Source organism: Streptopelia decaocto (assembly GCF_964273445.1).
Source record: "Streptopelia decaocto genome assembly, chromosome: 1".
Taxonomy (NCBI): domain Eukaryota; kingdom Metazoa; phylum Chordata; class Aves; order Columbiformes; family Columbidae; genus Streptopelia; species Streptopelia decaocto.
Genome location: NC_138663.1, coordinates 138,541,907 through 138,560,347, shown reverse-complemented (window position 1 = coordinate 138,560,347; position 18,441 = coordinate 138,541,907). Strand labels below are relative to the sequence as shown.

Below are 18,441 nucleotides of genomic sequence, written 5' to 3'. Positions count from 1 at the left end.
CATGCACAGGTGATGAACAAAAGCTAAATGTACCAGTATCCAAAATGTCATGTTACACACATCCTTCAGAGAGAAAAGTTACACAACCGAATACCAAAATGATAGGGAGTGATTTTTAAGACTCCATGCTTAAAAGAGAAAACACTCAGTTTTTCCAGTAAGTGTAGTTTTATTCCTGTTTGAGATAGAAACAAATGGGTGTCACAACCAGAGTTTTGCCACTCACGTTTGCCATTCAAATGCATTTGTGGAAAAAGTTACAAGTACTCTAATGGGTCAAGAGTTTGAAGAGGTTCTTTTTTTTTTTAAATAAAAAACTGTGTATAAAGTCTTCTTATCTTTCAACTATAAATGACTTTCATGACTAATATGGTCAGAAAACCCCTTTATAAGCTCTATTTTGAAAAAAGAACAAAAAACAGACTTGGTACCATATACCACCAATTACCAAAATGTTCAGAACTGGCTGCTGAACAGCTGAGGGAAGAGTATTTTGAAGTCTGAAAACAAGATTTGGGCACTCTCCTTCCACCAATTCAGAATACTATTTAGGGGCCTGACTGGCATAACTTCCAGTTCCCATTATGAGAGGTTCCCTTAGATTACAGTGCCCAAATCCACACCAGCCAGGCTTCGTGTTTCCTCAGAGGAGCAGCGAGATCCATTCATTCCCCTCAAACGCTGACTTTCTGCCTAAGAACCTGTGTTCAAATCTAATACCAGCTTGGATACAGCAAGACTGGGCTAACTAGGCCTACTGCTATTCTTGAATCCTTCATTGGTGTTGAAAGCTAGCCACAAAGACATTTTAATCACTGAGACCACAGGTCAGAACAGATTACTTAACAGAAAAGAACGGCTCTTTGGAGCACCCTTACTTATCTAGAAAGACAGGAAACAAGATGTTGCTTTCTCAAGTAAAGATGAAACACCAGCAGGTTTTCAGGCTCAGTGTTCCCAAGCCTGACTTCCCACCAGTTCCTGGCTACTACAGAGATGCTTCTGTTGCTTTCTCAGAGACAGGCTCCCAATCCATTTTCAGGTCTGCAGCCCTCCTCCTGTTTTCTGGGTGCTTTCTACCTTTGATCATCACAATCAAATGATGCCCCAGCTTCAGCATTTGCAGAAATTTCCTTACAGCAAGCCCCCAACCAACATGGGTCAGTCCTGAGCATATGCAGCATAGTCTGTTCGATGGCAGCTTCCACTGTTTCCAGGGAAGAAGGATTTTTTTGCTTGAGCTAAGGCTGTATAGCACACGCTTCAGCTTTCATAAAGTCTGCAGTTGCCTGGATAGACACGCTGGACGGCAGCTGTTAGTACGTTCCAACATTACACAACCATGGTCTGGAATAGTCTGTCAGTTCTGCGCAGACAACAAGTAAAGCAAAACAGAAGGCCTAAAATATTGAGTAATGAGGATAGGATTTTGACCTTTAAATGCTACTAGATATATTGCATGGGGATATGTTTAAGTGATACTACTAGGTATGAAACTGTGCTGTTTGCCTAATGTCTAACTCATCTAACAACTGAACCACTCTGTACTTGCTGGCACACAACATGCTGCAGCGAGAGATGGCTCTGCTGAGGCCAGTAAGAGAGGGTGGCACTGGGAAACCTGGAAGAGATGAAAAGCGGGGGAAAAGCATGGGAAAAATTGTTCACAAGGTGAAAGAGAATATTTTCTATTTTAAACCCACTGATCAGTCAGACCCGTGGCTGTGCTTAGACATTATCTCCTCAAGCTCTGCAACACATATAATCCAAGTCAAAAGTCTCAGTTTTCTTCTCTGGCCTACTGGCACCTGAAATTTTTTACAACTGCCCATTACATACACAGCTATACTTTTGGCAGTTGTGGTTCTAACAAGAAAGTGGTATACAAGAGTCTGTGTAACTGTTAAAGTTAGTTTTCTTTATTTTCACCACCATCAATCAATCCTTTGTAAACATTTGAATGCCTGAGTTTAATTAGTGGCAACATTTCTACCACATAGTTTTTAAAACTATTTTTATATATTATTTAAATTAATCAAGCCTTACACTTGAGATGGTCATTTGTCGGACCAAGACAACTACTAGAACATACCATATCTAAAGTTACAGGCCATTCGTTTTGTTTACAATTCCAAGTTACATGTTTACATTTAATGGTTTCACTTGGATCAACATCTTGTTGGTGATTCAAATTATATCATACCAAGTAATATCCTCTAAATCTGATGAATCCATATGACATCAACGAAGTGAAAAACTATGCACATGACTCAGGAAACTGCTTTTGGCCCACTTGAAAGTAAACCAAACATACTAAACAAAGGTCAGTACTTTACAGCACAGACTCACAATAGGCTTACTGACCTCAAAGTCACAAAATCTATCACGATCCTCAGAGAGGCTTGAGGTAGATTGTGATAATTTCCTAGAAAAATGGGCTTTCAAGGATGAAGTAAATTAGGTGCACTTATTAGCTCTGCTTTTTGAAACATCTAACCAGAACAAGATCTACCACAAAAATAAGACATATAGACATGGATAACTTAAACAGGCCTAAGTTAAAAATGCCTCTTCTGTTATGCCAGTTGCTTGTACAGTAACAACAGGATACTGTACTGCTGTTCAAATGCAAACAAGAAAGAACTATACTACTTGTTCATTTCCTTATGTTAAAGCCTTGCAAGCTGCATGGCCTTTTGACATTTGAGACTAATGAAAAAAATGCTATTCAGGGAACTATCATCAGATTAAGTGAAACAGAGATAAATACATTCCGTTCAAGAACACCTAAAGTATGTGTCAATTTTATTTACATTTTCTCTTAAGGTTATGGAGCTTTCATAGCAGGGTGAGAAAATATTATAGAATGATAACTGTGAGAATCTTCTCTTTTTAAGACTCTATATTTAAAGAACAAAATTCAAAAAGATAAATTATATTACCATCACTCCAGTTCAACTCCTTCCAAACACAGTCATCATACATACAAACTAAACTCGGGTAGCAAGTGGATGAAAGGAATCACTGTTGATTAATGCTAGGAATATAGGAGCCAAAAGGGTTTCAGACAATGATTCACTGTGAGACTACCAGTAAATCTCTTGGTCTCTTTTGAGATTCAGTCAACCTGGCACGAACATTGGGTAAAGTATGTCCTTAGCAAAATGGACAATGCATCACAGCAATGTTCTTTTTTTTTTTTTAAAAAAAAAAGACTTGTGTATGAATTTAATGCTTATGGAAAAGTCTAATCTGGCAGGCTTAAAGCTTGAAATCCTCTCATTTCCAGGACAGTACTTCCAGCAGCAGAACAGATTGACTCACACAGGCTCACCACTGCCCCTCAGCCTTGAACTGAGGAACCATGTTGAGTGATCAGGTTTTGTGGCTGGTTCAACCTCTTTCATTGGACTTACAACCACAGACCAGTTTCTACTGATCATAGTAAAGTTTTTTGTCATATGGACTTTGGTCCACTGAGGACTAGAGGAGAGATCTCTTTAACTTGTTTCATGAGTCAAGCCTGTCTGTCAGGGGTGGGGGGCAAGGGGAAGGAATAAATCAAATTACTATCATTAAACTAAATAGTCCCTTCCAACCCCAACCATTCTGTGATTCTGTGATATGAGGAACATTTTTCTTCCAGTTGCCACAGCCACTGGCAGAAAAACAACACAAGAAATTAGAAAAGAAACTCCATGATAAAGGAAGATTTTGGAGAATTTTTGAAAACAACCGCCCAAAGCAGACCACTGACCTGACCTGCAAGTACAAGCTAATGAACTGTATATGAATTGGCTTTTTTGCAGGAAAGAAAGCTTTGCACATGTATGGAAAAATTTTAATGAAACAGCAGTGTTACAGTACCATTCTTAAAACATGAAAAAGTCTTTCAGAAAATAATATAAGTTTCCTGTGTGCTTCTAAATTCTATCTGAAAAGGACTATCTGCCCATATTTATTTCCATGGAAGACTTAGATTAACTGTCTAGGCCCAGGATACAATGACCTTTGATGGCAACAGTCACAAGATGGAGAAATCGGAACATCTGTAACACTATCTACCAGGTTAACCTCCTTTTAACTTTATGTACCATAACTTCACATAAACAGAAATCATCCCCAGGAACATGAGAAGCAAATGGTATTTTTAATATTAGAGGTACTAGCAACTAGCCCATGTATTTCTTCAGAAGGAAATACCAATGCAGACAGTGAATTAAAACGTGCCATGGTAACAGATGAAGACTTCAACTGTCAACAAAATCAGGCTATTAATTCTCACATAAACAGTCTTTTTAAATCTTTGATTTTTAATATACAGTCCAAAGATCACTTTCAACATTTCAGCAGCTTTTGTCTTTTAATGCCAATCATTTCAACTGACTTTTCTCACTATCCTGTGCTTTCTCTCCCCTCTGGAAAAGGTGAGTGAAAATATCAAATGGTATCTCACTCTGCCAAGACCTAAGGAACAGTTCAAACGTTCAAAAAAATTGGGCAACAACTTTGCTTAAGGCAGGAAGGGAATGTGATTAGCAGTGGGGTGGATCACTGCCTGGCAAGAGAGGGGGTAAAAAACCAAACCTAAACACAAATCTCTTCCCATTCTCTGTTTCAATCTATACGTAGGTCTAGACTACGTAAACAGCAACTAACAATTAGTGGATGAAAACCACTGAGTTATTTTGCTGCTCATCACATTCTTTGCTCAAGTGACAGATACTGAGATTCAAGGGGAACCTATTGGCCTGCTCATTACCGCCGAAAGCAAAGATGCCCTGACTGACCCACTTGGACTAAACACTCAGCGGCCGCAGGGTGCAATCCCACAACAGACGGATCTAAAGGTGCCTGGGAGAGCAGCTCATGCTGCTGTCGGCCTCTCTGCACCTCCTCAAACGACAAAGATTTTAGACTTTACAGCTGTCAGCTTTCAACCTTTCACTAGACTGTGACTCGCTCACATGACAAGAAAACAGATACAGGATGTGTCTTGTTACCTGATTTTTTCCTTCAAATTTCTGTTCTATTTCTGAAAAAGAACAAGGCTGAAACTTTCCTTTGACTGAGATGAACCAAATGTCACCTTGTAATAAAGACAGACTCCTCTATCCCTGGTCACTGGCATCACAAAGTAGGAATCAAAGGTGCTGCTTTTGTCTGAAAAATCATTAGCACCTTTAAAATTTAATTCCCTCAAAGCACTAGAGACTAGTCTGGAAGAATGCAGAAGGGAAGCAAGAGATGACAGTTCTCCATTCTCTCCAGAGACTATGCATCCCTACAGATTTTGCTTCCTGTGCAACACTTAACTCCTTGATGCATTTTTCTCTCGTGATCTCCTCCTTGGCAGAAACGTCTTCAAATTTAAAAGTCAGAACATGAGCCCAGTAAATAAAAATAAATAAATAAATCTCAATGTCTATAAAAAGTACACAGACTAACCTGCTTAATTATTAACAGGTAAACACAACAAACTCTGAATTATTTACTTAATCTTTTTCAGCTACAAACCTCAGACTTTTAGAGCATGAAATACATGTTTTATTTTAGGACACAAAACAGACATTTTATAAGGCTGTGGACTTTGTTTTTGGAGGTGGGGTTGTTTTGAAGAATATGCATTTCTTATTAACCCCAAAATACCTTTTGCTCACTGAACCCTGGTGGAATTTTAAATACAGAAATAAAAGTTTAGTATAAAGATCCCATATTCACATGATTGCTAGTGAATGAGCTGGCTGTTTCTGACTTGCAATTGAACTAAAATGAGATTCTTGTGAGGCATATGCACCCTCTCCTGTTTCTGTACGTCTGCTAGGAACATGCTAGATTCAGAGGGAGAACCAGACAGAAATTCTACAATAAAGGATAAAATAGTCCCAGGTACAATCCCACTTTTTAAATTGAATTAAGCTACCCATCTGAAGTAAATCTTGTCAGTGCCGCAAATGAAATAAAAAAGGCCAATGCCACCAGTCCCTGACGATCCGACAAGGTGCTGTTCCAGGCCTGAACTCCAGCTGAATCCATCTCTATGTTCTCCCTCCTTCTGACACACTGTCCGGCCAAACCCAGTGCTGATGTGTCACGGACTTTCCCGGTGATATACTGAAAATGAGGGAAGTTCCAAGCTCCTTGCTGGATAAACCAGCAACATTTCTATACCTGCTGAAGTTAGCACATACCCTTTGAAGTCTCCAGCATTCAGTAGGGTAAAACAATGCTGCTTCCTCCTCAGCAACCTCAGGCCATCATACAGTCATTACCATCCAGAAGAAAAAGCTATATTATCATCACAGAAGAAATGTGGTTATGAATCTGAACTTTTCTTAACTAGCTTTTTTTTGGAAATGATTCTGTAATGTTGCTTTTGAAGCCCTGGATTAATAAAGACATATGCATATGTGCTGAAGCTGCACATATGAGACGCAGCACTAAAAATCTACTCTAAAGTTTCACATACAAGCAGAAGTCTTCACAAGAGCATTATGATAATATTTAACAAGGTATTCACATTCTACTATTCCCTCATCATTGCTACAAATGCTTACAAATGTGATATCTGATAACATTTATTAATTTACTCTTAATTGCTATAATGGTCCAACATCATTTGGGTTTTTTTCCTGGTTTTAGATCTTAACAATTTTGTCAATATTTATGTACTACACTTTTTTTTTTTTCCCTACTGAAGCCTTCCAAAGGTGCAATTCAGGAGATGAGACAGTTAATCACAGAGCTGGCTTAGGCTCTAATTTAGGTGGCCTACTTATGTTAGCAACATTTTATTAGCATGTTATGCAGTATATTTAATATTTAGTACACTGTGTGAAAACGGTTTACTGTGTACTGCTCACATAAATGACTTACAAATTCTGTTTGACACATAAAGAACAGTGCATAAGTAATACATGTATTTCTAAGTAAACCTAATGCTACAGAAAATAAGGATAAGCAGAAGAGATGTAGGAAAAAACTACAAAAATGTATTTGATGATGGAGTTAAAGGCTATCTTATACATACTTTGGCAGACCAAAAAGGCAAAATTCGGGATATAGGCATCCCTTTAACTTTTGATTTCAAATTTTCCTCTGGAAGTCACAGCAGATGTCCAGCTGAAGGGAAAGGTGACTGTCTTAACTGCTGAAGTCTCATGGTAGAGGCAACTGCAACAAACCATATAGAAAATCCTACCAAAAACTTTTGTATTTTACCAGACCCAAAAGACAAAGTAAGATCTTTCTTTGATTTTAGGAGTCCTTTCAGGACATTCTTCATGAAGTTAGTTATGACCTCATGAATTACGCAGCCTTTCCAGTGTGTACTTACACGATGCTAGCTGGAAGCCCCAGGAAGGATGCCCAGTGCATATGAGCAGCAGGTGGTACCAAGGAAGAATCACTCAGCCAAATGAGATCCAAGTTTTCCTGGAAGAGCTGGAGAGCAGCTCTGACCAGGGATCCCAGTTATCCGGCTATAGCTGTAGCCATTCTGGTTGTATGGATGTTCAGAAATTAGAATCATAGAATCATAGAATCATTTTGGTTGGAAGAGACCCTCAAGATCATAGAGTCCAACTGTTAACCTGCCACTAAACCATGTCCCTAGGAATCTCATTTACATGTCTTTTAAACACCTCCAGGGATGGTGACTCCACCACTTCCCTGGGCAGCCTGTTCCAAGGCTTCACAACCCTTTCCGTGAACAAGTTTTTCCTAATATACAATCTAAACCCCCCCTGGTGCAACTTGAGGCCACTTCCTCTTGTCCTATCACTTGTTACTTGGGAGAAGAGACCAACACCCTCCATGATGCTACAACCTCCTTTCAGGTAGTTGTAGACAGCGAAAAGGTCTTCCCTCAGCCTCCTTTTCTCCAGGCTAAACAGCCCCAGTTCCCTCAGCCGCTCCTCATCAGACTTGTGCTCAAGGCCCCTCACCAGCTTTGTTGCCCTTCTCTGAACTCTCCTCAGCACCTCAGTGTCTTTCTTGTTGTGAAGGGCCCAAAACTGAACACAAGATTCAAGGTGCAGCTTCACCAGCACTGAGTACAGTGGCACAATCACTTCTCTAGTCCTGCTGGCCACACTATTCCCTGCTACAAGCCAGGATGCTGTTGGCCTTTTTGGCCACCTGGGCACACTACCAGCTGTCAATCAACACCCCCAGATCCTTTTCTGTCAGGCAGCTTTCCAGCCACTCTTCCCCAAGCCTGTAGTGTTGCCTGGGGTTGTTGTGACCCAAGTGCAGGACCCAGCACTTGGCCTTGTTACAGCTCATACAATTGGCCTCAGCCCAGTGATCTAGCTGGTCCAGATCCCTCTGTATGGCCTTCCTACTCTCCAGCAGATCAACACTCCCACCCAATTTGGTGTCAGCTACAAACTCACTAAGGGTGCACTCAATCCCCTCATCCAGATCTTTGGTAAAGAGATTAAACAGAATGGGCCCCAATACCGAGCCCTGTGGAACACCACTCGTGACCAGACACCAACTGGATTTGACTCCATTCACCGTAACTCCTTGGGTCTGACCATCTTTACCCAGCAAAGAGTTTGCCTGTCCAGGCCATGAGCTGCCAGTTTCTCCAGGACAATGCTGTGGAAAATGGTGTCAAAGGCTTTACTGAAGTCTAAGTACACAACATCCATAGCCTTCCCCTCATCCACTAAGCAGGTCACCTTGTCATAGAAGGAGATTGGGTTGGTCAAGCAGGACCTGCCTTTCATAAACCCATGCTGACTGGGGCTGATCACCTGGTTGTCTTGTATATGCTGCAAGATGGCACTCAGGATGATCTGCTCCGTGACCTTCCCTGGCACTGAGGTCAGACTGACAGGCCTGTAATTCTCCGGATCCTCCTTCTGGCCCTTCCTGTAGATGAGCATCACGTTCACCAACTTCCAGTCAACTGGGATCTCCCCAGTTAGCCAGGACTGCTGATAAATAGTTCACAGTGCCTTGGTGATCACCTCTGCCAGGTCCCTCAGCACCCTTGGGTGTACCCCATCTGGCCCATAGACTTGTGTGTGTCTAAATGATCTAGCAGGTCACCAACCGTTTTCCCTTGCATTACTGGGGCTTCATTCTGTTTCCCGTCCCTGTCTTCTGGCTCAGGGGATGGGTACCTGGAGCACAAATGGTCTCACTATTAAAGACTGAGGCAAAGTGCTATTAGCACTTCAGCCTTTCCCTCATCCTCTGTCACTACGTTCCTCCCTGCATCCACCAGAGGGTGAAGATTCTCCTTAGCCCTCCTTTTGTTGCTGATGGATTTATAGAAGCATTTTTTGTTCCCTTTTACAGCAGTAGCCACATTAAGCTCTAGTTGGGCTTTGGCCCTTCTAATTTTCTCACTGCATAATTACAAATAATTACCCTTAGAAAGGAGATTTTGAGTTTAGCACTTAGTTAGGCGGAAAAGTATACTGTTTGTCATGCCCCTCCTATTTACAAAGTGAATCAAAGCTACATCAGCAGGCATTTGTAAGGGCCAGATAAGGGAAAATCCTTCAGCCTCATCAGAATCAGGCCTATGTGAAAAGACCCATAAGCAGTTCTGGTGCAATTCTTACCACCTTGGAAGGGTAGAAGAAGGGCTTTAGCTTATTCACTTCAGCCAGATCCTTCTTAACTTTCAAATCATTTCAGTCATATTAGACACAAGTGACTCATTTTACCATATACCCTTCAAACAAGTAGGTATAGTAACTTTTCCCGGGGGATAAAAAAGGCTTATACCTTAACCCTGTCAGCCCTTGATCTCTAACAAGCAAATCATTCACACTTACCAGGAATATGCTTTTTTGAGATCATCTGACAGGTGAAGGAAGGATGATAACTTTCCTGGACAAATTGTCTCCAGTTACCTCTGAAGCCCATGAGATCCCATTTAAGAAGGAAAAGTCCATCAAAAAGCAAAGAATCTTGTTTGTCATCAATATGGTTTAGTTATTTATATTCTGCTCTGTAATTTATCAATGCATCTGTAAAACCTTATGTAATGAGGTAGCTAAGATAGATGCTAAGACTTAAGTAAATACTAACCTCGATTTCTGTAAAAATGTATGATCTCAGCAAAAGCATCTTTTTCTACTTGTGAAGCATTTTCAGTATTATTACAAAGGACCCTTACTGTTTATTACAATCCCTGACAAAATATCAGTTCCAAAGCTTTTCTCGGTATCTTCAGTTGATGTTTCATCAAATGACATTCAAAACCATTTTTATTTTGAAAAACAAAAAATAAAACAAAACTGAGCCTATTTCACATTCTTTTTATTCTCATACTTTACTGTTTTTTTCAAAATTACCCCAATACGTGTACAACTCTTACATGACATACCCTAAAATACCTTGCAGTAGAGAAATTCAGTTCACATTTCCTCTAGGAAAAAGCCCACAAAACAAAACAACCTACAAAACCTCTTAGAAAATGTGTCTTTCCCCAGTCATATTCAGTGGGGGACATTAAAAATTCAGTATTTGCCACTTTGCAATGACTTTTGGACACGAAACAGTTCCTTCATGCTGCAATACGCTCCTCTAGACTAAACGTAAGGGGAACTAGAAGTACAAACTTGAAAGAGTACTAAATGACACCCACAATACAGCTCTGATCCTGACATCACTTTTTCCCCTTATTTTCCTATAATTTATTTCATTCATTACAGATAAAGTATTTATTTTTATAATGATTAATATGTAAAAATTGGTACATAGAAACCAAGTAAAAAGAATGGGTCTAATTAAAATTTTATATTATTACAAAAATAACTATTATATTAATCAGCATGAGGACTGGGATATTCAGATCAGTAAGACATTTTTAGTTCTAACATTCATCCTGCTTTAAGGACATGAGGACAGTTGATTTAGTAAAAACCTTAGCCGAGATACATCAATATATAGCATTTGTTTTAAAACCACATTAGGAGCTACATTGCAAGCTAGTACATATCTCTGTTACAAGAATGCCTCATATTTTATAGAACAAAGTTTGTACATATTAAGAAGTGAAGGAAAGCTTCCAAAGGGGACTCTACCATTTCAGCTGAAAATTCACCAGCCGTGAACGGATAGTTCTGGATCAAACTAACCTTTGCTGTAATCTTACCAAAATCAATGAGATTCAAGGATGACTTTAACTCACTGCTTACTATACAGTACTGAGATTTTAAAAGTAAGAACACTTTAGTACAAATACTTCATGTAGTAAAATCTGTTTCTTGAGGTGATACCCCTCAAAACAGGTGATCCACTTGATATTATTGTTCTAATATGACCTACATATATAACTTTAATCTACACTTTCCTCAAACTTGCACAAAATTACCTCAATTTTTCAAGGATTATCCAGGTTTTTGCCCTCTTATGTTAAATGAAAGAAAACAAAGTTTCTGAAATACATAGAACAAAACTATGTTTTTGAGTAATAAATTATTTATATTGCAGTAGAGTTTTGAGGTCGCAGTGAGATCGACATATTGGGCACTGCAGTAACACAGACTGGGAGACAGTTGTCACTAGAAAAAATCTTTTTAGATATGCCAGCCAAAGAGTGAAAGAGCAGGAACTACTTTTTCAGATGAGATGGGACACACAGTTTGGAGTTACTCAGGAAATCTGAGACAGCACACAGTGCCAAACTTTTATCTCAAGTTACACTCCACTGCTTTAACAACAAAGGCTTCCTTCCTCTCTATTAATTAATATAAAGTCCACTCTGAAAAAAAAACAGTATTACAACTGCCTCATTAACTTAGCAATTCCAAACATCATGCTATTTTGCATTTGCGTAACTCTAAGAATCGCAAAGAATTTCAAAGCAAAACCAAATAGAACTCGATTATCCTCAATTTGCAAGTAGTAAGATAAAAACATAGAGGCATTAAGGGCAAAGTCATCTCACCTAATTTTGACCATCTAAAAGACACTGTTGTCTAGGCTGCTTCTTTCACCACTGGAACAGAGTGAGCATCTTGAGAGGGTGATTCCTTTGCTTCTCAAATACCAGGCTAAGTCAATCACCAGAGAAGGTTCTCCCTTTCTTCTTCCTATTCCTTCCATCCAGCCTAGATGCCAAGACTATGTGACTCATGTTTAGATCATTGAGATGTATATTCCTATCCTATCAGAAAGCAGATCTCGCTTCAGTGCTCCCTTGATATCATTTCTAAGAGGCAAAACGGCGACTGGCCAAGGTCTGTACGTGCTGACTAGTCAGCACACGCACACAGAAAGTTAGGAAAGTTAGGCCCATTAGTGCACTGACAAATGAGACCGACAGAACTCGTTGCTTCTTAGAGCCTGGGAAGCCTAACCACCATTTCCTGAGCTACTGGCAGGCCAAACAAATGGCCATGAGTTGCTAGGGCTAGCTGAGATTTGTGTTGCTCTTAGCCCAGAGTGGAAACCCAGTAGGAATACTCAAGATACTGTCACAATATAAATAACGGTTATAAATAAAACTCACATCAAAATGAGATTTTTTCCAAGGAAGGAGATAAAAGTCTGCTGTCAGACTTTGATCACACTTTCTTCTATTCAGAAAAGGCAATACCTCTGGAATCCCAGTGAAAATGAACCTGTCTGTGGCTGAAATAACTTTTAAAAACCAGAAATGCTTCTACTGTTTTCTTTGTCAACCCAGACATCAGATTTGGGGGCCCAAAAATGCCTGACTTTTCTATGTATATTTGCACACATCAGAGAAGCCTGGCACTATACTGCATGGTACGATCTTGAAGCTCTGAAGTAACTGTACAGTAGTATTTCAAATAGCTCTTCCAAAATGAAAACTGGTTAACGCAAAATTAAAGCGATGCCTCTTGGAACATTAAAACAGAAAACCATAATGAAAGATACATTGTCTTGTCTCTCCCATGGAAGACTGACTTAGACTAACAGCTTCCATTCTATTCATAGAAGGTTAAGTAATGTATTTCAGTGGTTTTGCCAAATAAAACCTGGGAAGGAGTTCTCTAAAGAAATCACAGGACAAGGACAACAATGGAGTCACATGAAAAAAATACCATCACTTTCACTCAATCACTTTCCAAGTCCTAAAGGGAATGAAAAACTATCTCGAGCTCAGATTCTGCAAATTCAAGCTTCTCCTCTTTCTTCAGTTACTGGCAAAAAGCACACATTAGGCAAAAGTAAAAGCATGGAAGTCTTGCTTCAAAACAAGGCATCGCTGTGTAGCGAACAAGCCTGAATCATACATGCTTATCACAAGCCCACCAGCGAGCACTGAGCCAACAGCTAAAAACTCTGCTATCATGCTCACGCTTCTCAGATTTAGCAAGGCGATTTGTTTAAAATGAAAGTAATATGCTAACAGTTCCCCAACCAGTATTTGTATCACAATTATAAATGGTTATCTGTTACCGACAGAGAAGAATCAATGCGTAATGCAGTGGCTAAAGACCAAGCTCTCAGTGTTTCGCGATTGAGGGAAGGGAGAGGGACACTACAGAGCAGGACTACGATCGCAGATCCTGCCACCAGAAGCACAGCAGCAGCCGACCAGCTCATTTATCAAAGAGCTGAAGGATCTTCCTGAGCAAAAGTAGCGGAGTGGCTTTTCCTAGGAATAAATTTGCATTGCAAATCTTAACCACCTTCTTCCATAAATGCACGATTTATTTATTTGACCTGCCTGTTCCAAAGACAGCTATGCTTAACAAACAAGAGCTATCAAAAAACCACAGTGGCTTCAACTCTTTCTCCAGGTAAGAGGATGAGAAAACAAATGGAAAAGCTCTCCGTTAACTCAGTGATGCAAATATCCAAATGCTAATAATGCTAATGCTAATAATTTCTACTGCGGGTACTAACATGTCAAGAACACTTTTGGACTTTTTTTTTAGGGCATGAAAGTAATGTTAATACTTTGCCAGAGTAATATCTTCATATCCATCTACTACCGTTAACTTTTCAAACCAGAGCAACCAGCATTATGCATAAGAATGAGACTGATTTGTTAATGTTTATTTTTACGGGGAGGAAAAAGAATATCTTAACTCTGAACTTTCCACTTCTGTTAATGATTAAAAGCTTATTTAAATATTAACTTTATTACATTAATAATTTATATGACACTCCTAAAATTTACTTACAACACATACTAGCCAAATCTGCTTGTTGTTTTGGAGGCAGGTAGATGGAGTGGGTGAAGTATTCAGACAAAACAAAACAGTTTCCAACAGAAGGATACAGACCATGTTCTATTTATCTGAGAATAACATCTATTATTTAGTGAGGAGCAAATATGTTCAGAGGCTAAATGGTCTCTTTCAAAAGACAGAGGGATTTTTTCTTCCTCTTTTTATTTAGTACAACATGCCCCTGATATACCCAAATAGCTCTATTTAAAAGGCAATCTTTATTAAGTAATTTTTAAAATGGGAATTACGATATGTACTAGCAAAAATTGCTCAGCTGTTTGCTTACTGATTCTTTACAGAGGCCAATTATTTTACCAACAGATAAGATGAAATCTGTTACCAAAAATATGGGTCTTATATGTTAAATCTTATTTATAGTAGAGAGTTATTTTGTTTCTAGGTCTGGTCACCTAAAAAAAAAGGGACCATAAATAAAAGACTGTATCATACTTCAACAATAATAACTGGTGCCCCAAACACTTCTCATCACAAATCTCACTGGCACAACTCCTACTTTACAAGTAAGAAAAACCTACCCAAAAAATGAGTCAGAGTGAGATAAAGAACAGAAGAAGAAAACAAAAGGCTTCCTAACTTCCAGTCTTGTGTTAGATTATAATGTTACTGTTTTTGACCCACGGACATTACATCTTCTTTTCTAAAGAAAAAAAAAAAAAACTGCATTTTTAAAGTCTCTCTTGCATATCTACCTATGGATCCATATTTGTGTAATCCGCTATCCTGAGTAAAAGGTATCACGGCCATTTAAAGCTAAAAGTGAGTGTAAAATTTCAGTCCTTACACTATTGAGTTTATCTGTGTGAGCCCCTTAAAACACTGAGCATTTCTGTTCAGCAGAGTCCCTCCGATGCACAAACTTAGACAGCCCTCCCTGCAACACCATAGGCAGCGCTTCCCCGTTGTGTCGAGCCGCAACAACTAGAAAAAGTCAAGCGTTAATAGCAGGATGGTGTGAAGAAAAGAAAGCTTAACTTATGAACGTGTCCAGATTGCCACTGCCCAAAAATCTGAGTAATGCTCCAGATACGTTATGTTAATCTGTTACACAAGATTGTCTGTAATGTGAATATTTTTAAGGAGTACTGAGGGTGGTGTTGGGGGCTGGATGAAGGCAGGTGGCCTAAGTTATTACTGAATTGAAGAGGATTATTTTAATTATTATTGGACTATTAACCCTCTGCATAGTCCTATTTAACCAGCTTCATTGTGTTTACAAGTAATATGATTTATAACCATTGTACTTGAAATTACTGTTGATCATCGAGCATTTCGTAATAAAAATAGATATGATTAGATGTGCAAAGCTCATCTGAATGCAGTTTTATGCATAGACTGGGTTTCTATCCATGAAAAAATAGCCCTTAATAATAAGATATCAAGGAAAATGCAGTGAGAAATGCTATTTTATGTATAATATGTGATCTGTGTATTCTAGATACATCTCATAATGAACGTGACCAAATACTGAACACGAACTGAAGAACAAACCTTTTGTGTCGATGTAAAATTTGAGTGGCAGGAAAAAAACATAACAGAAGATAAGGGTTTTCATTCACAATGCAATGTAAATTAAAAAACCATGGATACAAAAGAGTAGAAACAAGAAAGGTAATATAACAAACTTACATTTCACCCTCCATCATTACAAGGATCAAAACAGGGGCATACATCTTCATTCTAGTCAGATGGCTACTATAATAATAAATTATAGTAGCTCATACGAGAAATAAAAATATCAAGGACTCAGTTATGTTTGAAATGGAAACAAAGCAAACCATAACAAAACATAAACAAAACAACCCATAAAGTCTGTGGTTTTTTGGTTTGGTTTCTTTTTTTTTTTTCTTTCAAAAGAGGGGCAAAATACACATGGAAATGAGGTATATCTCTATTTACGTGATCACTTTGCCTTTAACTTCAGTGGGAACAGCATGAAGCTCAGAGACTACCCTTACCAAGCCTATTTTCACTCTAAATAGGTCTTGATGGTGCTGTAGCTGCGGAGCCAAAAAAAACGAGGCCAAATTTTATGTGGTCATGCTAGCATGGTGGAAAGGCTTTTGTGAGGATTTGATGTTGTAACTGCATTTGTACATCTGGCCCCTCACAGACCTTCAAAGACTTAGACATCTATAGATACTTACATGGATTATTAAATGGCCTGTTAGTTGAAGAGGTGGATTCAGGACACTGCCACATGCGAATTCGGTGTCTGCAACTGGACTCTGACATTTCATTTGGATACGCAAAGCATTAATGTTATTGTATCCTGTAGACCTATATTAACAAGTTTGATGTAACAGATGGGAGCTTTTTCAAAAAAATGTAAACAGCTGATCTGAGAGCCAGCACTTTCTATAGACAGACCTTACAGTGAAATATAGCACTCTACTGTTTATTCCAAACATATCATGGCACTGTAAGTAGACCACTTTATACAGCGAAGGAATACAGTAAACATAAAAGGAACACACCTCACGAATTTCTTTTCCTGCTTTCACTGATTTTTAATAGAACATTCTCCCTCAAATTCTCTGCTTCTGACCTATAGAAAAAAAAAATCAGGAAAATATTTTCATCTATAAACCAGGCAAGATGACTTGAACCAAATCTCACTGAGTCTTCTTGCAGGGCTGCTCATTTTGTATTCTCAACATCACCACGTTTCTGAATTTTGCCAATTTAAATATTATATTCATTCTAATATTATCTATTACACTAGACTTTACTGATTGTCTTTCATTTGAGTAGTTTCCTAAAAACATACATATAAACCTGCTCTTAGTAAAAATAAATAAACTACTTCATAAATAATAGAAGCATAAGAAAGCAGTGGGATTTTTTTGGAAATTAGTTTTTAGCTATTCTTCTTGGAATACAATTTTTGGTCTTCAGTTGCATGCTTTTTGTTGCACATATATTTCATGGGCATGCTAATAATATAAATGGTTAGAAATCCAGGACCATCTAATTTCTGTATTTTTCATATGGTATATTTGCTTTAGCACAACTGAAATTAATAACAATAGCTGTGTCTGACTGTGGCTGCTTCTTGTATGATTTCTGTGATGCAGTAATAAAAGATACTGAAAGTTCAGTGCTCTGGAACGATAACTCTAATTATTGTAATGTTTACTACAGGAAATTACCTACTGGACAACCCTGCCCAGAATCCTTAGCAGGATATGGGACAAATTTCTATTTGTGGACAGAAAGAGCCAGTCTAGTGCATCATTAGCAGCCGTGCTTGGGAACTGTCTTCTGTTACACAGGATGGAAAACTTCAGCTCCTATAATATATGAATGCAATATGCAACAGATTCCCACAACTGTATCTGAACATGGGTTGGGTTTGGTTTTCCCCTGGAAAATAAGAAAATCAAACTGTTTAAGGTAGCACTTCCAAGTAGTTGATAGTGTTATCTTAATCACTTGGTTAAATAAGTAAACAAGGAAAAAAGATCCCTGTTCAAAACAGGCAGTGAAAGGAGACAAGAGCTGCTGGATGGGAACTGCCTAAAAGTACCACTGAATCTCTGTGGTCAGAGTCAGCTGCATACTTTTACTCAGATGCTCTTCTCCTTCTACGAGTCCCTAGCACGCTTCTATAATATGGCTAGCATGCATCAGAGAAGAAATATCCACGTTTGTTAGGCTTATGAGAGTGTAAACACCATTAGAAGTGGTTCTGGTATGACAACCCTTATTTTGCACTTCTCCGTTTCTAACTTCCTTCGTCAGTTCTCACTCTCATCCACTTAGCACTTCCATTTATTGTCTCAGGGCCAGATTTTCAGTACTTTCTGTTCATCTCCAGCTCTCTCTGCAGCTTTGTATGACAACCAAACTGACTCCCCTGCTGTCATTTGGGATACTTTTAACATTAACTGGGCAAAGTCCACATTCTGTTACTTCAAATATTTCTCAAGTGTCTATTCACTCTGTGCTTTAGAGATCTCCAGACTTCAGTTTACATTCTTCAAGATTTGATTTTTGCCCCAAGTCCAGTATTTTTGTAACATAACCTTTATATAAAACAAATGTTCCAGTACATGCAGAAGATTAAAGGAATGAAGGAGGTATTCAGCTGTCCTTTAATTTTACATGTGTTTAATGTTAGCTTGGAGAAATGTACCCATTTCATTTTGAATCTAATCTACAAGCTATGTTGGCTGATTGTGCAAAGAGCCAGCACACTAGCTGTTTAAAGAAACAAAATGGAGCCAAGGAACAAGCATGGGAT

General features: G+C 38.7%; 1 protein-coding gene across 10 annotated transcripts in view; it reads right to left on the bottom strand.

Moving 5' to 3' along the window:
- Positions 1 to 18,441, bottom strand: part of ZBTB20 (zinc finger and BTB domain containing 20) — a 512,466-nt gene that overhangs the window by 420,959 nt on the left and 73,066 nt on the right. The window lies entirely within an intron of this gene.